The following is a 24387-nucleotide window of genomic DNA, read 5'->3' as shown; positions in this document are numbered from 1 at the left end:
CAACAACCCCACCCCAACCCCCACCCAACTCCCTCCCCCACCAATACCCCAACCCCAACTCCCTCCCTCCCACACTCCAAACCCCCCAACTCCCTACCCCCACCCAACTCCCTCCCACCCAACACACCCCACCCAACTCCCTCCCCCACACCCCAACCCCCAGCCAACTCCCTTCCCCTCCACACCCCAACCCCCCCACTCAATTCTCTTCACCCCGCACCCCAACCCCTCCACCCCAAACTCCCCAACCAACTCCCTCCCCCACACCCCAAAACTCCCAACTCCCTACCCCCCCACCCAACTCTCTCCCACCCAACACAACCACACCCCAACCCTCCCACCCAACTCCCTACAACCCACAACCCTACCCCCAGCAAACTCCCTCCTCCCACACCCCCACCCAACTCCCTCCACCAAACTCTCTCCCCCCACACCCCAACCCCCCAAACACCCCAACCCACACCCAAATCCCTCCACTCACACCCCAACCTCCCCAGCCAACTCCCTCCCCCCAACCCAACTCTCTCCACCCGCACACCCCAACCCCCCCACCCAACTCCCTCCGCCCCCACACCCCAACCCCCTCATCCAACTCCCTCCCCCACAATGCCAACCCCCCACCCAAAGCCCTCCCCCCAAGCCCCTCACCCAACTCCCTCCCCCCACACCCCAACCCCCACCCAACTCCCTCCACCCGCACACCCCAACCCCTCACCCAACTCCCTCCCCAACCCCCTCACACCCCAACCCCCCACCCAACTCCCTCCGTGCCCACACCCCAACCCCTCACCCAACTCCCTCCCCCGCAACGCCAACCCGCCACCCAAAGCCCTCCCCCCCACCCCAAGCCCCTCACCCAACTCCCTCCCCCCACACCCCAACTCCCTCCACCTGCACACTGCAACCCCCCCACCCAACTCCCTCCCACCAACCCCCCCACACCCCAACCCCCCCACCCAACTCCCTCCCCCCAACCACCCCACACCCCAACCCCCCCACCCAACTTCCTCCCCCCAACCACCCCCACACCCCAACCCACCCACCCCCCCATCCCCTATTTGCCCGAAACGTTGATTTTACTGCTCCACGGATGCTGCCTGAACTGCTGTGCTCTTTCAGCACCACTATTCCAGAATCTGGTTTCCAGCACCTGCATGGTTTTTACCTTGTTGAAATTGAGTATGCCAGCCTCACACTCTCTCTGTGTAGTTTTGTACATGTGTTCAGAAAAAGGAACAAAAATGGTTGTTTGCTTTCCTGGCACTCTATCAAAACGGTAGTGCGGAACATCTGATAGTAATTAGTCCCTTACACATGGAAATTAATTCAATGCAAGATCAGTGCATTTTAAGCATTTCAAAATATACTCACGGATTCACAGACTGACTTCAGGACACTGTAGGAATTTCTCATCTGCCTTTCAAAACAAACAGAAAAAAAAAGTCAGTTGTTTTCATAACTAGAAGTGTTCATAAATACTGCGTTGCTCATTAATCCTGGTGACACTGGAGGGGGTCACAGAATTGCAGGTTAGTGATGCAGCTACTAAAAATGCTGCTTACCCAGGGAAAACATATTGCCTAACCAGGTTCCAAACATAGAAAGAAGTTGCTTCTATTTTCTGTAAGTGAGATTTGGTGAATTTTTAAAAGCTTGGATTTCTAATATTTTATGGTTATAAATGAAATTCCTAACATGAAATTGAAATTTGATAACAAATCCTATTTGAAACTACTTAGCAAATGCTACTGTTTTTTAATAAGTTATTTTCTTTGTCTGTGGGGTGCAAGTAACATTGGCAGAAATGCTGACCTTCTCAATCTTTAATATCCCTTGAGAAAGTCGTAGAGTCACAGAGATGTACAGCATGGAAACAGACCCTTCGGTCCAACTTGTTCATGATGACCAGATATCCCAACCCAATCTGGTCCCACCTGTCAGCACCCGGCCCATATCCCTCCAAACCCCTTCTATTCATATACCCATTCAGATGCTTTTTAAGTGTTGCAATTGTACTAGCCTCCACCACTTCCTCTGGCAGCTCATTCCTTACCCGTACCACCCTCTGTATGAAAAAGTTGCCCCTTCGGTCTCTTTTATATCTTTCCCATCTCACCCTAAACCTATGCTCTCTAGTTCTGGATTCCCCGACCCCAGAGAAAAGACTTTGTCTATTTATCCTATCCATGCCCCTCATAATTTTATAAACCTTTATGAGATCACCCCTCAGCCTCTGACACTCCAGGGAAAACAACCCTAGCCTATTCAACCTCTCCCTATAGCTCAAATCCTCCAACTTTGGCAACATTCTTGTAAATCTTTGCTGAACCCTTTCAAGTTTCACACATCTTTCTAATAGGAAGGAAAACCGAATTGCACGCAATATTCCAACAGTGCCCTAACCAATGTCCAGTATAGCCGCAACATGACCTCTCAACTCCTGTACCAATATAGGAAAGCATACCAAACGCCTTCTTCGCTACCCTATCTACCTGTGAATCCACTTTCAAGGAGCTATGAACCTGAACTCCAAGGTCTCTTTATTCAGCAACACTCCCTAGGACCTTACCATTAAGTATACAAGTCCTGCCTTGATTTGCTTTCCCAAAATGCAGCACCTGACATTTTTCTAAATTCAACTCCATCTGCCACTTCTCAGCCCATTGGCCCATCTGATCAAGATCCCGTTGTAATCTGAGGTAACCTTCTTCGCTGTCCACTACACCCCCAATTTTAGTGTCATCTGCAAACTTACTAACTATACCTCTTATGCTCACATCCAAATCAATTATATAAATGATTAAAAATATATTGACCCAGCACTGATCCTGTGGCACTCCACTGGTCACAGGCCTCCAGTCTGAAATGCAACCCTCCACCATAACCCTCTGTCTTCTACCTTTGAGCCAATTCTGTATCCAAATGGCTAGTTCTTCCTGTATTCAGTGAGATCTAACCCAAGGGGAACCTTGTCGAACGCCTTACTTAAGTCCATATAGGTCACATTTACCACTCTGCCCTCATCAATTCTCTTGGTTACTTCTTCAAAAAACTCAATCAAGTTTCTGAGACATGATTTCCCACGCACAAAACCATGTTGGCTATCCCTAATCAGTCCTTTGCTTTCCAAATACATGTACATCCTGTCCCTCAGGATTCTCTCCAACAACTTGCCCACCACCAACATCAGGCTCACTGGTCTATAGTTCCCTGGTTTGTCCTTACCACCTTTCTTCAACAGTGGCACCACTTTAGCCAACCTCTCGTCTTCCGGCACTTCACGTGTGACTATCGATGATACAAATATCTCAGTAAAACACCCAGCAATCACTTCCCTATTTCCCACAGAGTTCTCGGATACACCTGATCAGGCAAACATGAGGACTGCCAATGCTAGAGACCAAAGTCAAAAAGTGTGGTGCTGGAAAAGCACAGCAGGTCAGACAGGATCCAAGGAGCAGGAAAATTGACTTCCCATTCCTGATGAAGGGCTTTTGCCCGAACCATCGATTTTCCTGCTCCTCGCATGGTGCCTGACCTGCTATGCTTTTCCAGCAACACTAATCTTGACCCTACACCTGATCAGGTCCTGGGATTTATCCACTTTTATGCATTTCAAGACACCCAGCACTTCCTCCTCAGCAATATGGGCATTTTTCAAGATGTCACCATCTATTTCCCTACATTCTATATCTTCCGTATCCTTTTCCACAGTAAACGCTGACGCAAAATACTCATTTAGTATGTCCCACATCTCCTGCAGCTTCATACAAAAACCACCTTGTTGATCTTTGAGGGACCCTATTATCTCCCTAGTTACCCTTTTGTTCTTAATGTATTTGTAAATATCCTTTGGATTCTCCTTAACTCTATTTGCCAAACCTATCTTATGTCCTCTTTTTGCCCTCCTGATTTCCCTCTTAAATATACTCCTACTGCCTTTACACTCTTCTAAAGATTCACTCCATATATCCTGTCTATACCTTACATATGCTTCTTCTTTTCCTTCAGAAAACCCTCACTTTCTTTAGTCATCCAGCATTCCCTATACCCACCAGCCTTTCCTTTCACCCTAACAGGAATATACTTTCTCTGGACTCGTTATCTCATTTCTGAAGGCTTCCCATTTTCCAGCCGTCCCTTTACCTGCTAACATCTGCCCCCAGTCAGCTTTTGAAAGTTCTTGTCTAATAGTGTCAAAATTGGCCTTTCTCCAATTTAGAACTTCAACTTTTAGATCCGGTCTATCCTTTTCTATCACTATTTTAAAACTAACAGAATTTTGCTCGCTGGCCCCAAAGTGCTCCCCCACTGACACTTCAGTCACCTGCCCTGCCTTATTTCCCAAAAGTAGGTAAAGTTTTGCACCTTCTCTAGTAGGTACATTCACATACTGAATCTGAAAACTTTCTTGTACACACTTAACAAATTCCTCTCCATCTAAACCCTTAACACTATAGCAGTCCTAGTCTACGTTTGGAAAGTTAAAATCGCCTACCATAACCACTCTATAATTCTTACAGATAACAGAGATCTCCTTACAAATTTGTTTCTCAATTTCCCTCCGACTGTAAGGGGGTCTATAATAAGTCGTGGTATGCCACCGTCTTGAACTGTTTAAATTCTTCGATGTAGAAGATTCAGTGCTATTGGAAAGGAAATTCCAGGATTTTGACCCCTAAGTGTGATTTTTTTAAAGAGAAACTGTGAAAAAGGCTCATTACGTTAGTAAACGCCTCCGAGCCAATTAAGGCCTTAGAATGGATCTTAAGTGCAAAGAAAGGGATATTAACAATGACACATCAGTTGAGTTTGGGCATGCACATGAAAACATGGTCACAGGTCAACAATAATTCTATGCATGAGATGCAGCCATCTCCACTGCTATTGTCAACAAAGCACACCAAACAAATATCTCTACAACAGATGTGGCTTGTCACATCACTCCAAAAACTATCCAGGTTTACATCATATCTGCAAAGCATACATGCATCAAAAAACATTGGACACACTGGTCCAGTTTCAAAGGCCATGCCTGACCCTAGAACAAAACACAGATGACCAGCAAAATGATACAATACCACAACTTTAGCAAGGAAAATATTAAGAAGGTGTACACATGCAAACATGTCATTGTGATTCAGAGTCCACTGAGCAAATGGTAATTTTCAGAAGATGATTATGTTTTTCAACTTATTAACATATTGATGGTATAAGGCAGTCAGAAGCCATGGTAACAATTAATATCATATATGCTGACAACTCAGGACAACGTGCACTAAAGCTAAAATTGATACTGGGACTAGTGCCAACATATTACCACTAGACATCCTGAAAGACATGTACCTCAGCAAAGGCATTCCATTGCAAAGCCTACAATACACCAGCTTACAACATACAATGGATCACCAAATCCATGCTCTGGCAGAATCACACTACAGTAACAATACACAAACTCATCTTGACTTCCAAATGCAATTTGTTCTTAGATATCATAGTATATTAAAAGACAATTCACTGCTAACAAACTTGAGATGAATCCTTATTGGGAAAGTTGTGATTGACTACACAGTCAACTCGATTCCAGTAGGGTTCAGCGTTTTGCCTCTCTCCAGGTTGTTGTAACAGCCACTGGAATCAATTATTTACACTACTACACACACACACACACACACACACACACACACACACACACACACACATCTTGGCAAGGTTGCTGCCCTCTGCACTCACAAACCTCAACATTGTTGAGTTGGTGAGAAAGATATATTGCTGTATTGAAAAATGATGCAGAAGATAGGAATATTACATCTGCTCCAAAAACCACAAGCAGAAAGAACAGTAAATATGGGTAACGTTCGCATATTCTAAGCTGGAGCTGAAATGGGAAAACTCAGAGCACATCTCCTAATTACCCTTTCAGCTGCAAGTGGTGTACACCCCAGGGAATGGTGAGAAAAAAAATACAATCAATTAAGAAATGCCTATTCCTTTCAGAATAGAATGACGACATGTAGTTCAAAGTTGTTCATATTTAAGAACAGTATGTGCTAACATTTTGATCAGGCTACTATTTATTTCAAAAATATCAGGAAGGAAAATTCATCTTACTCACAAAAAACTACAAGGATTTATTCTGACCACACCATATGTATAAGTATTTTGAAAGAAATACGGTGTTATTGATACAGGCCAGAGTGCACATTCAATGAGTGACTGAATGTTTGCAGACACTACAAAGCAGCAAAAGATACTCCACTCTTGGGAACAAATTTGTTTTGACCCATGTACGAAGTGAGATGCTGTGACTAAAAGTCCAAAAGTCTAGTTTGTTCTGTGGAAATTTGTCTGAACACGTGGAACAAAAAGGATCAATTCATATTGGGTAAAAAATTCAGTTAAAATGAAATGAATTGAGCCTCCTTGGAGGCACATGTATGGCTACTGCTGTTTGCAGGCAAAGAATGCTGTTCGACATACAACTATTGCTTTCAGATATACGATTACATATAACATAGAACAGGACAGCATAGTACAGGCCCTTGGGGCCCTTGATGTTGTGTTGACTGTCTATCCTACTCTCAGATCATACTAACCTACATACCCTTCATTGTACTAAATTCCATGTGCCTGAGTGTCACTTAAATATCCCTAACATATTTGTTTCTGCTACCACTGCTGGCAATGCTTTCCACACACCAAGTACTCTCTGTGTAAAGAACTGACCTCTGACATCTCTCCTTAATATTGCTCCAATTACCTTAAACTTATGCCCCCTTGTGATAGACATTTCCACCATGGGAAAAAGTCTCTGCCTACCCACTCTATCTATACCTCTCAACATCTTCTACACTTCTAGCAAGTCACCTCTGATCCTTCTTTACTCCAATGAGAAAAGCCCTAGCTCTCTCAACCTTTCTTCATAAGACATGCCCTCCAGTCCAGCCAGCATCCTGGTAAATCTCCTCTGCACGGTCTCTAAAGCTTCCTATGATGATGCAACCAGAACCGAACACAATATTCCAAGTGTGGTCTAACCAGAGCTCTGAGAGCTGTAGCATAACTTTGTAGCTCTTAAACTTAATCCCACTGCTAATGAAAGCCAACACATCATACGCCTTGACAACCTGGTCAACTTGGGCGCCAACTTTGAGGGATCTATGGACATGAACTGCAGAATCCCTCTGTTCCTCCACACTGCTAAGAATCCTGCCTTTAATCCTGTAATCTGCATTCAAATTCCACCTTCCAAAGTGAATCACTTCACACTTTTCCAGGTTGAATTCCATCTACCACTTATCAGCCCAGTTCTGCATCCTGTCAATGTCCCGTTGCAACCTACAACAGCCCTCCACACTATCCACAACTCCACCAACCTTTGTGTCATTGGCAAACTTACTGACCAACCCTTCCACTTCCTTATCCAAGTCATTTATAAAAATCACAAAGAGCAGAGGTCCCAGAACCAATCCCTGTGGAACACCACTGGTCACCAAGCTCCAGGCTGAATACTTGCCATCAACCACCAACCACTCTTCTATGGGCAGCAAATTCTATATCCAGACAGTCAGAGTTCCCTGTATCCCATGCCTTCTTACTTTCTGAACAAGCCTACAATGGGGAACCTTATCAAACGCTTGCTAAAATCCATGTACGCCACATCCACAGCTCTACCTTCAAAGATATATTTTGTCACATCCTTAAAGAGTTCAATAAGGTTTGTGAGCCATGACCTGCCCCTCACTAAGCCATACTTACTTTCTCTAATCAAACTATGGTTTTCCAAGTAATCATTAATCCTGTCTCTCAGAATTCTCTCCATTTCTTCACCCACCATAGACATGAGACTGACTGGTCTGTAATTCCCAAGGTTATCCCTATCCCTTTTTTGAACAAGGGATATTTGAACATTTGCCACCTTCCAATCATCTGGTACTACTCCAGCAGACAGTAAGAATACAAAGACTATCGCCAAAGGTGCAGTAATCTCTTCGCTTGTTTCCTGTCGTAACCTACATCCTGTCTGGCCCAGGGGATTTATCTATCCTTATGATTTTCAAATTTTTCAGCACAACCTCCTTGTTAACATCCACCTGTTAAAGCAGATCAGTCTGTTTCACACTGTCATCAGAAATGTCAAGGTCCCTCTCAGCAGTGAATACTAAAGCAAAATATTCATTAAGGATGTCCCTAACCTCTTCCAACTCCAGACTCTACTATCCCTGATCAGCTGAAAATGTGTTGCTGGTCAAAGCACAGCAGGCCAGGCAGCATCTCAGGAATAGAGAATTCGACGTTTCGAGCATAAGCCCTTCATCAGGAATGAAAGAGAGTAGCCAAGCAGGCTAAGATAAAAGGTAGGGAGGAGGGACTTGGGGGAGGGGCGATGGAGGTGGGATAGGTGGAAGGAGGTCAAGGTGAGGGTGATAGGCCGGAGTGGGGTGGGGGCGGAGAGGTCAGGAAGAAGATTGTAGGTTAGGAGGGCGGTGCTGAGTTGAGGGAACCGACTGAGACAAGGTGGGGGGAGGGGAAATGAGGAAACTGGAGAAATCTGAATTCATACCTTGTGGTTGGAGGGTTCCCAGGCGGAAGATGAGGCGCTCCTCCTCCAGCCGTCGTGTTGTTATGTTCTGCCGGTGGAGGAGTCCAAGGACCTGCATGTCCTCGGTGGAGTGGGAGGGAGAGTTAAAGTGTTGAGCCACGGGGTGATTGGGTTGGTTGGTTCGGGCGGCCCGGAGGTGTTCTCTGAAGCGTTCTGCAAGTAAGCGGCCTGTCTCACCAATATAGAGGAGGCCACATCGGGTGCAGCGGATGCAATAGATGATGTGTGTGGAGGTACAGATGAACTTGTGGCGGATATGGAAGGATCCCTTGGGGCCTTGGAGGGAAGTGAGTGTGGAGGTGTGGGCGCAAGTTTTACATTTCCTGCGGTTGCAGGGGAAGGTGCCGGGGGTGGAGGTTGGGTTGGTGGGGGGTGTGGATCTGACAAGGGAGTCACGAAGGGAGTGGTCCTTGCGGAACGCTGATAGGGGAGGGGAGGGAAATATATCCTTGGTGGTGGGGTCCGTTTGGAGGTGGCGGAAATGACGGCGGATGATACGTTGTATGCGGAGGTTGGTGGGGTGGTAGGTGAGAACCAGTGGGGTTCTGTCTTGGTGGCAGTTGGAGGAGCGGGGCTCAAGGGCGGAGGAGCGGGAAGTGGAGGAGATGCGGTGGAGGGCATCGTCGATCACGTCTGGGGGGAATCTGCGGTCCTTGAAGAAGGAGGCCATCTGGGCTGTGCGGTGTTGGAACTGGTCCTCCTGGGAGCAGATGCGGCGGAGACGAAGGAATTGGGAATATGGGATGGTGTTTTTGCAGGGGGCAGGGTGGGAGGAGGTGTAGTCCAGGTAGCTGTGGGAGTCAGTCAGTTTATAATAGATGTCTGTGTTGAGTCGGTCGCCCGAGATAGAGATGGAAAGGTCTAGGAAGGGGAGGGAGGAGTCTGAGACAGTCCAGGTGAATTTCAGGTCGGGATGGAAGGTGTTAGTAAAGTGGATGAACTGTTCAACCTCCTCGTGGGAGCACGAGGCAGCGCCGATACGATGTAGCGGAGGAAAAGGTGGGGGGTGGTGCCAGTGTAGTTGCGGAAGATGGACTGTTCCACATATCCTACGAAGAGGCAGGCATAGCTGGGGCCCATGCGGGTGCCCATGGCAACTCCTTTAGTTTGGAGGAAGTGGGAGGATTGAAAAGAGAAGTTATTCAGGGTGAGGACCAGTTCAGTCAGTCGAAGGAGGGTGTCAGTGGAAGGGTACTGGTTGGTGCGGCGGGAAAGGAAGAAGCGGAGGGCTTTGAGTCCTTCGTGATGGGGGATGGAGGTGTACAGGGACTGGATGTCCATAGTGAAAATAAGGCGTTGGGGACCGGGGAAGCGAAAATCTTGGAGGAGGTGGAGGGTGTGGGTGGTGTCCCGAACGTAGGTGGGGAGTTCTTGGACTAAAGGGGACAGGACCGTGTCGAGGTATTGGGAGATGAGTTCGGTGGGGCAGGAGCTGGCTGAGACAATGGGTCGGCCGGGGCAGGCAGGTTTGTGGATTTTGGGCAGGAGGTAGAAACGGGCGGTGCGGGGTTGTGGGACTATGAGGTTGGAGGCGGTGGATGGGAGATCCCCTGAGGTGATGAGGTCATGGATGGTCTGGGAGATGATGGTTTGGTGATCAGCCCTACCCTCACTCTGGCCATCCTCTTGTTCCTTACATAAGTGTAGAATGCCTTAGGGTTATCGTTAATCCTACCCACTAAAGCTTTTTCATGCCCCCCTTCTAGCTCTCCTAAGTCCATTCTTCAGTTCCTTCCTGGCTGCCTTGTAACCCTCTAAAGCCCTGTCTGATCCTTTCCTCCTCAACCTAAAGTAGGTTTCCTTCTTCCTCTTGACAATATGTTCCACATCCCTTGTCACCCAAGGTTTCTTCACCCTACCAACCCTTCCTTGCCTCAGTGGGACAAACCTATCCAGCACTATCAGCAGGTGCTTCCGAAACAATCTCCACACTTCTGTCATGCATTTCCCTGAGAACATCTGTTATCAATTTAATTTCCTGCCTAACAGCATTGTAATTCCCCCTTCCCCAATTAAATACTTTCCCATACCATCTGCTCCTATCCCTCTCCATGGTTATAGTAAAAGTCAGGGAATTGTGATTACTATCACTGAAATGTTCTCCCACTGAGAGATCTGACACCTGGTGTAGTTTGTTTCCAAACACCAAATCCAATATGGCCTCGCTTCTAGTTGGCCCACCTACATATTGAATAAGGAGCCTTTCCTGGGCACACCTGACAAAATCTGCTCCATCCAAATTATTTGAACTCATGAGGTTCCAATCAATATTAGGGAAGTTAAAGTCACCTAAAGTCACCCATGTCAACAACCCTGTTACTTCTGCATCTTTCCAAAATCTGCCACCGAATCTGTTCCTCTGTATCTCTGTTGCAAGTGCCGAGGTTGGTCTGGAGAAAACTCCAATAAAGTCACTGCTCCTTTCCTGTTTCTGACTCCATACTGACTCTGTAAACAACTCTCTCTGACATGCTCCCTTTCTGCAGCTGTGATACTATCCCTGATTAGCAATGCCACTCCTCCACCTCTTTTACACCCCCCCCCCCCCCATTCCTTTTGAAACATCTAAACCCTGGAACATCCAACAACCATTCCTTCCCCTGTGATATCCAACTCTCTGTAATGGCCACAATAGCATTGTTCCAAGTACGGATCCATACTCTAAGTTCATTACCCTTATTCCTGATACTTCTTGCGTCTAAAATAGACACACTTCAACTCATCACACTGACTGCAACTTTGCCCTATCCTTCCTCACAGACTTTCTATGTGCTGTATCTGGATGTTCACTAGCTACTCAATCACCTGATCCATAGCTCCGGTTCCCAACCCCTGCCAATCTCGTTTAAACCCTCCCGAAGAGTTCTAGCAAACCTCCCACCCAAGATATTGGTGCTCTCCAGTTCAGGTGCAACCCGCCCTTCTTGTACAGATTGCACCTTTCCCAGAAGGTATCCCAATGATCCACATATCTGAATTCCTCCCTCCTACACCAACCCTGCAGCCACATGTTCATCTACACTTGCTCTCTATTACTAGCCTCACTAACACATGGCACTGGTTGCAATTCTGAGATTACTACTCTGCTCATCCTGTCTTTTAGCTTCCAACCTAAATCCCTATGTTCTATTTTCAGGTCCTCATCCCTTTCCCTACCTAAGTCATTGGTACCGATGTGTACCACGACTTCTCACTGCTCACCCACCCCCTTAAGAATCCTGCAAGCCTGATCCAAGACATCCCTGATCCTGGCACCCGGGAGGCAATGTACCATCCAGGAGTCTTGCTTGTGACCACAGAATCTGCTGTCTTTTCCTTTCATGATTGAATTTCCCAGCACTAATCACTCTCCTATTTTCCCCCTTCCCAGTTGTACCAAAAACCTAAGTATAAGCACAACAACACATTTAAGACAGGATATAGAGGATAAAGGCTCATGTCAAGATCAACTTTAAATGTAATGCAGCTTATTTTTATCAAGAAATTGCAGGTTTTAAGTGCAACTTTGTGTTTCAGATTGAATTCTGTGTAACATAACATCTTGAAGGATAATTACAGAAATTTGAAAATGATGGGATTTCATTTTCTTAAAAAGGTTAAATTTAATTAAACCTTTTCCTCCAAGCTTGCAAAGTTAGAAAGGCACAAAACATAATAAAATATGCAGTTTCATATAAATAATAGTTAGATAATTTATATTTTTTCAAACAAATAGCTTTGTGTGCAACATTGATTAATGAATGCCTGCCTCTAGCCAGATGGTCCCAAGCTCTCAAGCCTTTCACTTCAAAACCAATTAGGAGTAGGCATCTCCAGCTCTTTCGTGGTCTATTTTAGTGACATTAGATCCTCTCAATCAGTGAAAACAGCAATCTCTCTGGTCAGGTTTATCCAACTCTTCATTAGTGGGTAACAAGGGAGTAGTGGGAAATAGAAAGAAGAGAGATGGAAAAGATAAATAAAGTATACAAGCAGGTCAGCTGACCTACTTAAGAAGAATTGTCAAATGGAAGGTAACTGCTGTTAGACAATTTTAAAATTTAGGTCCTCTGAGTTATTAGCTTTGCAGACCATACCCATCAGTGTGTGTTGAAATCACAGCAACTAGTCCAATGTTACATTTATTATGGCATAAGCATAATCAGTATCTCTAAAACATACAGAGAAAAAATAAAATTCCATCTCATAGGGGTATGCTGACATAATGGTAATGCAACTGAATTCATACTCTAGTGGCCTGGACTGATAATCTGTACCTTGAGTTCAAATGCCACCATGTCAGCTGAGGAATTTAATTCCAATTCATCAAATAAAGCACAGTAATAGGTAGCAGTAATGGTGACCATGAGTTCCTGGATTGCCATACAAAAAGCTTTAGTTCACTACTGAGCTAAGGAAAGAAAATGTACTGTTCTCACTTGCTCTGGCCTTTATATTCACTCTTAGCTGCCCTTAAAAATGGTCAATTCATTCAATTGTATTCAAGGAGCTTGCTCACTAACCATCTTCTCAAGGGTAATTAAGACCAGGCAATAAATGCCGGTCTTGCTGACAATGCCTATCTCTTATGAAATTATCAAATCATGCCATTTGATGAAGGCGACTAACGAAAATATTGAAAGATTATCTTTTGTGTGTCTGACCCTCAATTATTTGTCATTTAGGATTAAATTACATAGAAAGTGAAATGGACGACATTTTGGCACAAATAGGTCATATGAGGAACATATAGTGATGGGTGAATTCACCTATCACAGAAATCAAGAAGAACACATTTCTATTAACGTTTTAAAAAACTAAACTAATGTATGATGTTGTGGCCATAATGGAGATGTGGGTTTCACATCGGCAGGGATGGTTCCTAGATGTTCCAGGGTTTAGAGCATTTAAAAAGAACAGGGAGCGGGGAAAAAGAGGAGGAGGGCATGGCATTGCTTATCAGAGTGCATCACAGCTACAGGAATGAAGGTTGTCAAGGAAGGTTTGTTTACTGAGTCAGTATGGGTGGAAGTCAGGAACAGCAAGGGAGCAGCCACCACATTGGGGGTTTTCTGCAGACCCCCTAATAGCAGTAGAGAGATCGAAGAACTCATAGGCCGACAGATTTTGGAAAAGTGCAGCTGTAGCAGGGTTGTTGTTATGGGTGATTCCAACCTTCCCAATATCGACTGGAATCTCCTTAGTGCAGATGGTTTGGATGGAGCCGTTTTTGTCAGGTGTGTTCAGGAGGGTTTCCTTACTCAGTATATAGACAGGCCGAAGAGGGGAGAGGCCATTTTGGCTTTGGTGCTCAGCAATTAGCCAGGACAGGTGTCAGATCTTGCGGTGGGAGAATACTTTGGTGACAGTGACCACAACTGCCTCACATTTACCATAGCCTTGGAGAGGGAAAGGAACAGTTACCATGGGAAAATAATTAATTGGGGTAAAGGAAATTATGACGCTATCAGGTAGGAGTTAGGAAGTACAGATTGGGAGCAAATGTTCCACAGAAAGGACACAACGGAGATATGGAGACTATTGAAGGGGCAGTTGTTGCATGTGATGCATAAATTTGTCCCTCTGAGACAGGCAAGAAGGGGTAAGATTAAGGACCCTTGGAAGACAAGAACAGAGGAGCTTCTCATCAAAAGGAAAAAGGCAGCTTACATAAAGTGGAGGAAGCAACGGTCTAGTACAGCTTTAGAGGATTAAAGGCTTTCTAGGAAGGAGCTCAAAAATGGACTAAGGAGAGCCAGAAGGGGGCACAAAAAAGGCTTGGCAGGAAGGATAAGGCATTATACTCATAGGTAAGGAATAAGGGAACGATCAGGGAGAAGGTAGGGCTGATCAGGGATAGCGTAGCGAACTTGTGCATGGAGTCTGAGCAGATATGGGAATCCATAAATGAGTCTTTTGTTTCAGTTTTCACAAAGGAAAGGGATCATGTCGTGAGTGGGGAAACTGGCTTGAACAGATCGAGATTGATGAAGTTATATGCAGCAAATTTTGGCAAATGTTAAGATTGATAAGATCCCAGTGCCCGACCAGATTTATCCTCGGTTGTTCTGGGAAATAAGAAAGAAGGTTGCTAAGCCGCTGGCAAAGTTCTTTGCTTCCTCACTCTCCATGGGAGTCATACCGGAGGATTGAAGGGAGGTGAATGGTGTTTCTCTTTTCAAGAAGGGCAGTAGGGAAATCGTTGACAATTACAGACCAGTCAGTCTTATGTCTGTGGTCAGCAAGATTTTGTAAAGATATCTGAGGAATGCGATTTATGAATATTTGTAAAAACATAGCCAGATTAAAAGCAGTCAGCATGGCTTTATGAGAGGCAGGTCATGTCTCACAAAACGTGTTGAGTTCTTTGAGGAGGAGACAAGAAAGGATGACGAAGGTCGAGCAGTGGATGTGATGCATATGGACTTCAGCAAGGCATTTGATAAGGTTCCGCATGGTAGGCTCATTCATTAAGTCAGGAGGTATGGAATACAGGGAGATTTGGCTGTCTGGATTCAGAATTGGTTGGCTGACAGAAGGCAGAGAGTGGTTGTAGATGGGAAGTATTCTGCCTGGAGGTCAGTGGTAAATGGCGTCTCGCAGGGCTCTGTTCTTGGGCTTCTGCTCTTTGTGTTTTTTATAAATAACTTGGACAAGGAGGTTGAGGGGTGGTTTAGTAAGTTTGCCGATGACACAAAGGTTGAAGGTGCCGTTGATAGTACCGAGAGCTATTGCAGGCTGCAGCATGACAAAGACAGGATGCAGAGCTGAGCTGAGAAATGGCAGATGGAGTTCAACCTGGATAAATGCAAAGTGATGCATTTCAGAAGGTCGAACTCGAATGCTGAATATAGGATTAAAGACAGGGTTCTTGTCAGTGTGGAGGAACAGCGCGACCTTGGTGTTCAAGTGCACTGATCCCTCGAAGTTGCCACTCAAGTGGATAGGGTTGTTAAGAAAGCATATGGTGCTCTTGCTTTCATCAACAGGGAATCACGTTTAAGAGCACGAGGTTTTGCTACAGGTCTACAAAACCCTGCTGAGACCACACTTGGAATACTGCGTCTAGTTCCGGTTGCCCTATTATAGGAAAGATACTGAGGCTTTGGAGAGGGTGTAAAGAAGGTTTACCGGGATGCTGCCTGGATTGTAGGGCTTGTCTTACGAGGAGAGGTTGACTGAGCTCAGACTATTCTCTCTGGAGAGAAGCAGGAAGAGAGATGACATGATTGAGGTGTACAAGGCAATGAGAGGCATGTATAAAGTTGATAGCCAGAGATCTTTCCCCAGGGCAGGACTGATTGCCACGAGGGGTCATACTTTTAAGGTGTTAGAAGCAAGGTATAGAGGAGACATCAGAAGTAGGTTCTTTATGCAGACAGTTGTGAGCGCATGGAATGCGTTGCCAGCAGTAGTGGTGGAAGCAGAGTCATTAGGGACATTTAAGCGACTGCTGGACATGCACATGGACAGCAGTGAATTGCGGGGAGTGTAGGTTAGGTTATTTTATTTTAGATTAGGATTATCCTTGGCACAACACCTTGAGCCAATGGGCCTGTACTGTGCTGTACAGGCCCTTCTATGTTCTATGTAACACACAATCTGACCCAGAATAATTTTGAAGAATGATAAAAATTAATCCTGACCAATTAAACTACAAATAGGAGATTCATTTTTAATATCTAAATCTCAGCATTTTCCATGGCATAGATATCCCAGAGATCCTGAAGTAATAGCTCATTACAATATGAGGCAAGGGACCCATTTGCTGTGCTAAGTCTCACAGTCATTCTATCAGTATTCCTTTAAGAGACAGTATGCCAACATACTTTGAAGATACATGCTCATGATTTTATCATTGTGTCATGGCATGTAGTTAAATAAATAAAGATTACAGACTCCATCTAAAAGTTTCAAATCTTTTAGCTGCTTCTGGATGTGCACTGTAACCAAACTGGATCTGGATCCAACTGTAAGGGAAGTTCTGTGATTTGTGAAGCAGAGTGCCACAATCATGTGATGGTTAACCAGAACTAAAACACAGATACCAATGTAACAAATTCCGTTACAGAAACAGCGATGGGCAGAATAAGATTCTCTGGTCCATCTAACCTGACCCATATATTTGTTATACATTAATCACCCCCTCTTCTCCACCTGGAACAATGTGCAATCTCCTGGGAGAAGATAAAAACGTGAGTCAATTTTTTCCGGAAAATTTTAGGCAATTGAAATATCTGGCAAATCACTCAAGAGCTGACAATTTTATTCAGTACCTACGCTTTTTAAAAGGAGATCTCTATCCCACTCTAGAAACAAATCCAGCTCTTGCTTGATGGAATTGAGTGAATTGTGACTGTTGTATGAGCCGACACTCTTTTCCAGATCTACCCTACTCTAGGAGGAAAGAACTACTTCCTGACATCTAGCCTATATCTTAAACAACTTACAATTGTAATTAATGGTCTTCCTGACTAATTCCATCGGAACAAATCAATACAAAATGTAGCAATTTCATTAAGTGGGTCAAGCTATCATTGCATTGTCTCCTCCTGCACAATAATTTCACAAAAAAAATAAAAAAAAACATCCATTTAGTTTAAAGTCTGTTGATAAATCCCTCTCTTTAAAAGGTCCTTTCCAATGAGGTTTGAGTAAACCGGAGTGGTTAATTATCAGACCTCTCTCTTTATCGATTCTTAGATGCCTTATATTTATCTCAAACTTTAAAACCATGTTCAAAATAGGGGATCATTTTTGAACAATTGGTCACTTAAGATAACTTGCTTTTAAAAATAAAGTGATTTAAACAATGCAATGACATATGTAAATCTGTGACAACACATGGAGTTCCGATTATTGTTTTGCTCTATATGGATTACAGTTGATTTTGATTGGCGATTTATACTTCATTTCTTCTTTCCTGGTGCCCTGCGTGTAAAGTGCTTTTTTAGAGTCATGGAGATGTACAGCAGGGAAACAGACCCTTCGGTCCATGCCGACCAGATAGCCCAACCCAATCCAGTCCCACCTGCCAGCACCCGGCCCATATCCCTCCAAACCCTTCCTATTCATATACTCATCCAAATGCCTCTTAAATGTTGCAATTGTATCAGCCTCCACCACATCCTCTGGCAGCTCATTCCATACACATACCACCCTCTGCGTGAAAAAGTTGCCCCTTAGGTCTCTTTTATATCTTTCCCCTCTCACCCTAAACCTACGCCCTCTAGTTCTGGACTCCCCAACCCCAGGGAAAAGACTTTGCCTATTTATCCTATCCATGCCCCTCATAATTTTGTAAACCTCTATAAGGTCACCCCTCAGCCCCTGACGCTTCAGGGAAAACAGCCCCAGCCTGTTCAGCCTCTCTCTGTAGCTCAGACCCTCCAACCCTGGCAACATCCTTGTAAATATTTCCTTTCAAATTTCACAACATCTTCCTAATAGGAAGGAAAACAGAATTGCACACAATATTCCAACAGTGGCCTAATCAATGCCCTGTACAGCTGCAACGTGACCTCCCAACTCCTGTACTCAATACTCTGACCAATAAAGGAAAGCATACCAAACGCCTTCTTCACTATCCTATTTACCTATGACTCCATTTTCAAGGAGCTATGAACCAGCACTCCAAGGTCCCTTTGTTCAGCAACACTCCCCAGGATCTTACCATTAAGTGTATAAGTTCTGCTAAGATTTGCTTTCCCAAAATGCAGCACCTCGCATTTATCTAAATTAAACTCCAACTGCCACTCCTCAGCCCATTGGCCCATCTGGTCCAGATCCTGTTGTAACCTGAGGTAACCCTCTTCGCTGTCCACCACACCTCCAATTTTGGTGTCACCTGCACACTTACTAACTGTACCTCTTATGCTCGCATCCAAATCATCTTGCAAATGACAAAAAGAAAGGGCCCAGCACTGATTATTGTGGCACTCCACTGGTCACAGGCCTCCAGTCTGAAAAACACCCCTCCACCACCACCCTCTGTCTTCTACCTTTGAGCCAGTTCTGTATCCAAATGGCTAGTTTTCCCTGTATTCCATGAGATCTAAGCTTGCTAATCAGTTTCCCATGGGGAACCTTGTCGAACGCCTTAGTGAAGTCCATATATATCACATCTACTGCTCTGCCCTCATCAATCTTCTTTGTTACTTCTTCAAAAAACTCAATCAAGTTTGTGAGACATGATTTCCCTTACACAAAGCCATGTTGAGTATCCTGAATCAGTCCTTGCCTTTCCAAATACATATACATCCTGTCCCTCAGGATTCCCTCCAACAACCTTGCCCGCCACCGAGGTCAGGCTCACCGGTCTATAGTTCCCTGGCTTGTCTTTACCGCCCTTCTTCAATAGTGGCACCACATTTCCTTTCAGTTCCTGGACCCCCTTTATGTCTCATAATTCCATCAAAAATGATCTTTATTGCTTTGTTCCACCAACTGAAACATGGTTACAAATCACTTTGATCTCTTTATTTTCTTATAAATTTGATCAGCTCAGACCTTACTCCATGCTTCTCTAAAATGACAGAATATCAGCTCTGGTCTATTTGATTACCAAAATATTTTAAATAGACAATTAGTCTAGTGGTCCTGCCGGTACACCTTTTCCAAGTCTTCTAACCATAACCTATCGTATGTAAAGGTCAAAACTGGAGATTGCGTTCCAATTAAGGCCTGACCAAGGTCATTTAAAAAGGGCAAAATAGCACAGTACACTGGGTCTTATCGTAATTGTACTACAAATGAAACATAGCACAAATTCTCTCCATATCTGAAGCTTTTTTTTGAATATATATTACCAATATTCCAGATGATTTGATCTTGTATTAGATGTATCTACTTACTTTTTCAGAAAATGGTTAACATGGTATATAAGCAATTGTCTCGTGGCCTTCCCTCACCTTGGTGACTTCTTTAAGCATATGATCAAAGTTGTAAAACATCACCTCTTTTGGAGTAAAGTTATGGATCTCCAGTATAAATGAAGTTAACATATGCATCTTTCAAGTTTGAGGTGACTAGGACACATATAGACACATATCAATCGTTTTGAAGGGATCTGGAACATTCAGTTTAGATCAAATTTAACAATAACCTTGAATTAAAATGTATTTATCAATTTGAATTAATTACAAAGCTAAAAGGCAATTTCCATAAACTTAGGATTTAATGGTATCAGACAGAATCCCATGGGACTAACAATGATCCATAGTGGTGTGACTCAATATATTTGTGTACTTCCTTCTGTTCTTCTATCTGTGTGAAAAGCAAAATACGCCACTCACCACAACATATTGTTCAGTCTAAGACAGATACTTGAATTTATTCATAAACAGAATTTTTTTTTTAACAGAGGAACAGAACTACACAACAAACACAAAGCAAACCTTGGAATTCATTCCAGCAAGGTCTGAATTGAAACTTTATTTGGACAATACATACCACTGAGCATCTTATACCTGAATGTGGAATCATGCAGCGGAGGCATGGAACTGAATTCCTCAGGCAAAATCCTCTGTCATACAAAGTCTAGTTTCCTCTGACGATCAAATGGATTCCTTGCAACAGTCAGGAAGTTAAAATTTTTACAGGTGTTAACTTGAAATAACCAGCTCCTTTTCAAGTTTGCAATGGGACACGTTTTAAATGTTAATACTTCAAGGACCAATTTCACTTAGAGAGGTAATTTCTGATACAGCAATAAACTGCCCATTTTAAATGGTCATCCCCACCTCTGGAAAATAAATATCACAGGCTTGATTTTTGCAGTTTATTTTTCTGCCCAAAACCAAAGGGAAAATCTCTGACCCCGATATTTGTGAGGAAGCTGGAATGATAATTTTGTAGGGTTAAAAAAACGGGAAATGTGGTTGTTGTGGAGATCCTTGCTAAATTTGAATTTATTTCCTCTGAATTTTAACCAGCAATTTACCAGTCTGGTTGGTGATTGGTTGGTTGGAGGTTGGTTGGTTGGAAGACATAGAGTCAAAAGCTCCCAAAGGTGACAACTGGAAAGGAAAGAAAGGGACTGCAGTGGGATATAAGAACCTGGCCGCTGTAGGGCTTTGTAAGAGCAGCAGGGGGATTTGTTGCCAGACCACAAAAGTGGTGGTGGGTCCACATCCAACGATATGAAAAGGGTGCTCAGCATGCAGGAGAAGAGAGATAATTCACAATGCATTGACTTTGGGAGATGGTGTCAAGTTGACCATGTTTTTGGGAACACTTTTGGTCTTTAGACAGTGGTGGAAGACCACTTACTTTAGTTTCTTTCTTTAGTTTCTGTATTTCTCAAGTTGTGATAATCCCTACCTGCAGCTATTAAATCAAGATGGCTGACTAAATCAGTGGTATGAAGCCACATTAACATTAAAAATTACTAACCCAATTCTCAGGTAGGTAACCCACTCAGTCCCTCTGATCCTACCCATAGTCAGTTAAACTGGAAGTAGGTACACTTGCAGTGGATTGAATTCAGGTTTCCTATTCTTAAGGGTTTAAGATTTTCAGAAGTATATTGGAAACATTATATATAAATTAAGTGAAAAGAATACAAAAGCACAGATGGTCCTTTTGGCTTGATTCATAGTTCATTCATCAGATCATTCATGATTTTATATCTCAGCTCCACCTTCATGCACTATATCCATATTGCGATTGCCCTAGTATCCAAAAATTCACTGATCTTTATCTCAAATGTACCAAGTAATTGAGCAAACACAGTTTTTAGTCATACAGAATTCTAAAAATCTGTAACTTTTTGGTCAAAGAAATTACTTCTCAACTTAGTTTTAATGACAGCATCCCTTACTTTAAGGCTCCTAGTTCTGGGCTCCCCAACTAAAGAAACATATTTCTTGCCCTGTTAAGCTCTTTCTTCTAAACTTTGGAGAACATGGACTATAGCTCCTTAAGGTCTATGTCAGGAATCGGTCAGGCGATTTTTTTTTAATGTCCTTTAATGTGCAGGCTAGGTGATTGGTCTTGATAAATGTGGAGTTATGAGAATGACTGGGTGGGTCTGGGTAGGATGCTCTTCAAGATATCATCAACTGCATGTGTGGTCATCAAGTTTCCCACAAGGTAGGCCACAAATTTCTTCAATGAGAATGGATTTCACTTGTTTATATGTATAACAGGTCTGCCATTATTGCAAAGACCTCCTGGGAAAGACAATTTCCAGGAACCTGTCAAAAATGCTACATGGCAAGGCAGTCTAAGACCTTTCCAGGTTCCACTCCAGCAGTTGCATGCCTTCAAACACAGATAGTTAGTGACAAGGGTTAGCCACTGAAAAGTTGGTACTTATGCCTGTACAAATCTGAAACACACATGCAGAGGAGAGATACGATAGCTGGTTTGGAAGAACATGTGTGACATCTAGATTGGACAGATCCAGTGTAGCCCTTCATAAAGCGCTGGCAAGGGTCTCATATATCATGGTGACGTGATGTGCTGTTGTAATAATCCCAGCTCTTATTACTATTGGACAAGTCAAATCCCAGGAATAAATTTGGACTGATGACTTTTCAGATTTTAGTTAACATGGTGATCATTTACTAAAGCGTATTTACACAAGGCTGCAGATTTTCTTTAACCACAGAACAGAAGGTTATTACACAAAAGAGAAAAGGAAAAATCAAACAAAATAAAGCTATCTAGAACACAGTTGGAAAGAATCTTGGAATTTCAGGCAAAACAAACTGCACTTAAAGCCTTCGATCTCTGGCTTTTCTAAACTAAAATCAATCCTTGATTAACCTGAATCAAAACTAAATTCATGGCCTTCAATGTTTATCCCATCTGTTGTATCACATGTCAATAAAAAATATTTTTCCATTTACGCTACAGGGATCTCTGCTCTGACACATACTGGATTGGGTCATGTCCAAAAAGACTGTCAGACCTACTTATTTTTAAAACCTTTTAACAAAAACTCATTTGTAACTACTTTGAAATTCCAAACCCCCAAATTAATATTTTTGCTTACAGATATTAATCAGACATCTTTCATCACACTATGAACAATCTGCTACTGCAGAGGAGAGATATTTTGAACAATGAGGATTTAGAATATAAGAGCGATGGTGATCAGACACAATATGAAGACAGCTCTGGGGATTTTAGGCAAGAAACGACAAGGTGTGGGGCACAGAAAGATTCATAGCTCACTTACCCAGATGTATTCATTATGAGCTTTCCCATTCAATAAATCAAATAAATCATCTAAATTGCTTTCCTTGAACACCTCACAATTTCTTTGGAGCTGCCATCTCATGACAAACATACTTAAGGAAAGAAATTACCTCATTTGCTGTGGTACCTCCTAAATACCTGGCAATGTCTATTAATCTGTAAGACCTACAAGTTTATGTACAGATAAATGTTTTTTTTGTGGTGCAGCACATCAGAATTAATTGAAGATAAATGAACAGCCCTGACTTCTAATTATACAATACCATCCTGTGAAACCGAACAGCAACCAGATGGAATTTCCCCATGTGCCTGTGAGTGCTCCTACATGGTGCTACTCTGTTGTCAGCTGGGGTGAACACAGGCTGCTAATCTTTCTGTTCTTTGGCTCATAATGATTATAGCAGTCATCCTCCAGTTGCCCAAGGTCATGAGCACCATGGCATATTGCTGGTCTTCTGCATAACTGCAGGAGCCTTCTTTGCAATTGTGGCTTTTGAAGTTCTCATTTCACCATCCATCAATATAGGAACCTACTGCCCAGACCAGTAGTACCTGTATCGTACCCTCAGGTATTTCAGGTATTTTCCCTTCTTTCCTTTATAAGCATACTTGTCCCTCCCTGCATGCTTTGGGAGATTAAGTAACAAGTAGTGGCTTGTATCCCTCTCTCCCAGACAATGCTTCATGGGGCTCATGGAGGAAGTGATGAATACAGGTCGGTGCACATCTCCAGCATCCACTGCCAGGCTCTTCTTGAGCTATAAGGAGAGGCTGAACATGCTGGGGCGGGTTTCCTTGGAGCGTTGGAGGCTGAGGGGTGACATTATAGAGGTTTATAAAATCATTAGGAGCATGGATAGAGTAAATGGACAAGGTATGTTCCTGGGGTGGGGGGGTGGTGGCATCCAGAACTAGAGGGCATAGACTTAGGGGGAGAGAAGAAAAATTTAGAAGAGATCTAACAGGCAACTTTTTCAGGCAGAGCGTGAATGTGTATATGGAGTAAGCTGCCAGAGGAAATGATGAAAGCTGGTACAATTACAATATTTAAAACGCATCTGGATGGGTATACGAATAGGGAGGGTTTACGGGGATATGGGCCAAATGCGGGCAAGTGGAACTAGATTAATTTAGGATATCTGGTCAGCACAGACAAGTTGGACCAAAGGGTCTATGCAGTACGTCACCATGACTCTATGACGCTATGTGGGTTTAAGGTGTAGGTTTGCTCGCTGAGCTGTAGGTTTGATATCCAGACGCTTTGTGGGTCTGCACACTTTCAACAGACAATGCCATCATGGACTTGCAGAGCTGGGGATCACCAGTTCTTGATCTCTCTTTTGTATTCCCTCTCTTCTAGAAAGTACAGAGATACCCATCATTACACAGCTAAAAGACACTTGCTTTATCCATATGTAGGCCATTCTAAGTGTCTGTTGTGATGCCACAGAGATCCCTCCTGCATAGGCCATTCAGCTTACTCTAAAATGATTGGTATTCTACAGATAAAAGACACTGCTGCATGTGGCAGCCAAGGGTAGCCTAGATATTTCTGCCAAATGGTTGGGCATCTGTTTCCTAATTTCACACTTGTCTTTAAT

General features: G+C 43.6%; 1 protein-coding gene across 6 annotated transcripts in view; it reads right to left on the bottom strand.

Moving 5' to 3' along the window:
• The window catches only part of LOC132824195 (hepatitis A virus cellular receptor 1-like), an 80599-nt gene that overhangs the window by 26839 nt on the left and 29373 nt on the right, over positions 1-24387 (bottom strand). For 4 of the 6 annotated variants that reach the window (XM_060838485.1, XM_060838484.1, XM_060838486.1 and 1 more), the window contains exon 2: positions 1372-1417. The gene's annotated coding sequence lies outside the window, so the exon portion shown is untranslated. The remainder of the gene's footprint in view (positions 1-1371; positions 1418-24387) is intronic. The other 2 variants (XM_060838487.1, XM_060838488.1) reach the window with 1 other exon arrangement.

Source organism: Hemiscyllium ocellatum, chromosome 18 (genome assembly GCF_020745735.1).
Source record: "Hemiscyllium ocellatum isolate sHemOce1 chromosome 18, sHemOce1.pat.X.cur, whole genome shotgun sequence".
In the NCBI taxonomy this organism is placed as follows: Eukaryota; Metazoa; Chordata; class Chondrichthyes; order Orectolobiformes; family Hemiscylliidae; genus Hemiscyllium; species Hemiscyllium ocellatum.
This window is presented reverse-complemented; position numbering and strand designations above follow the sequence as displayed.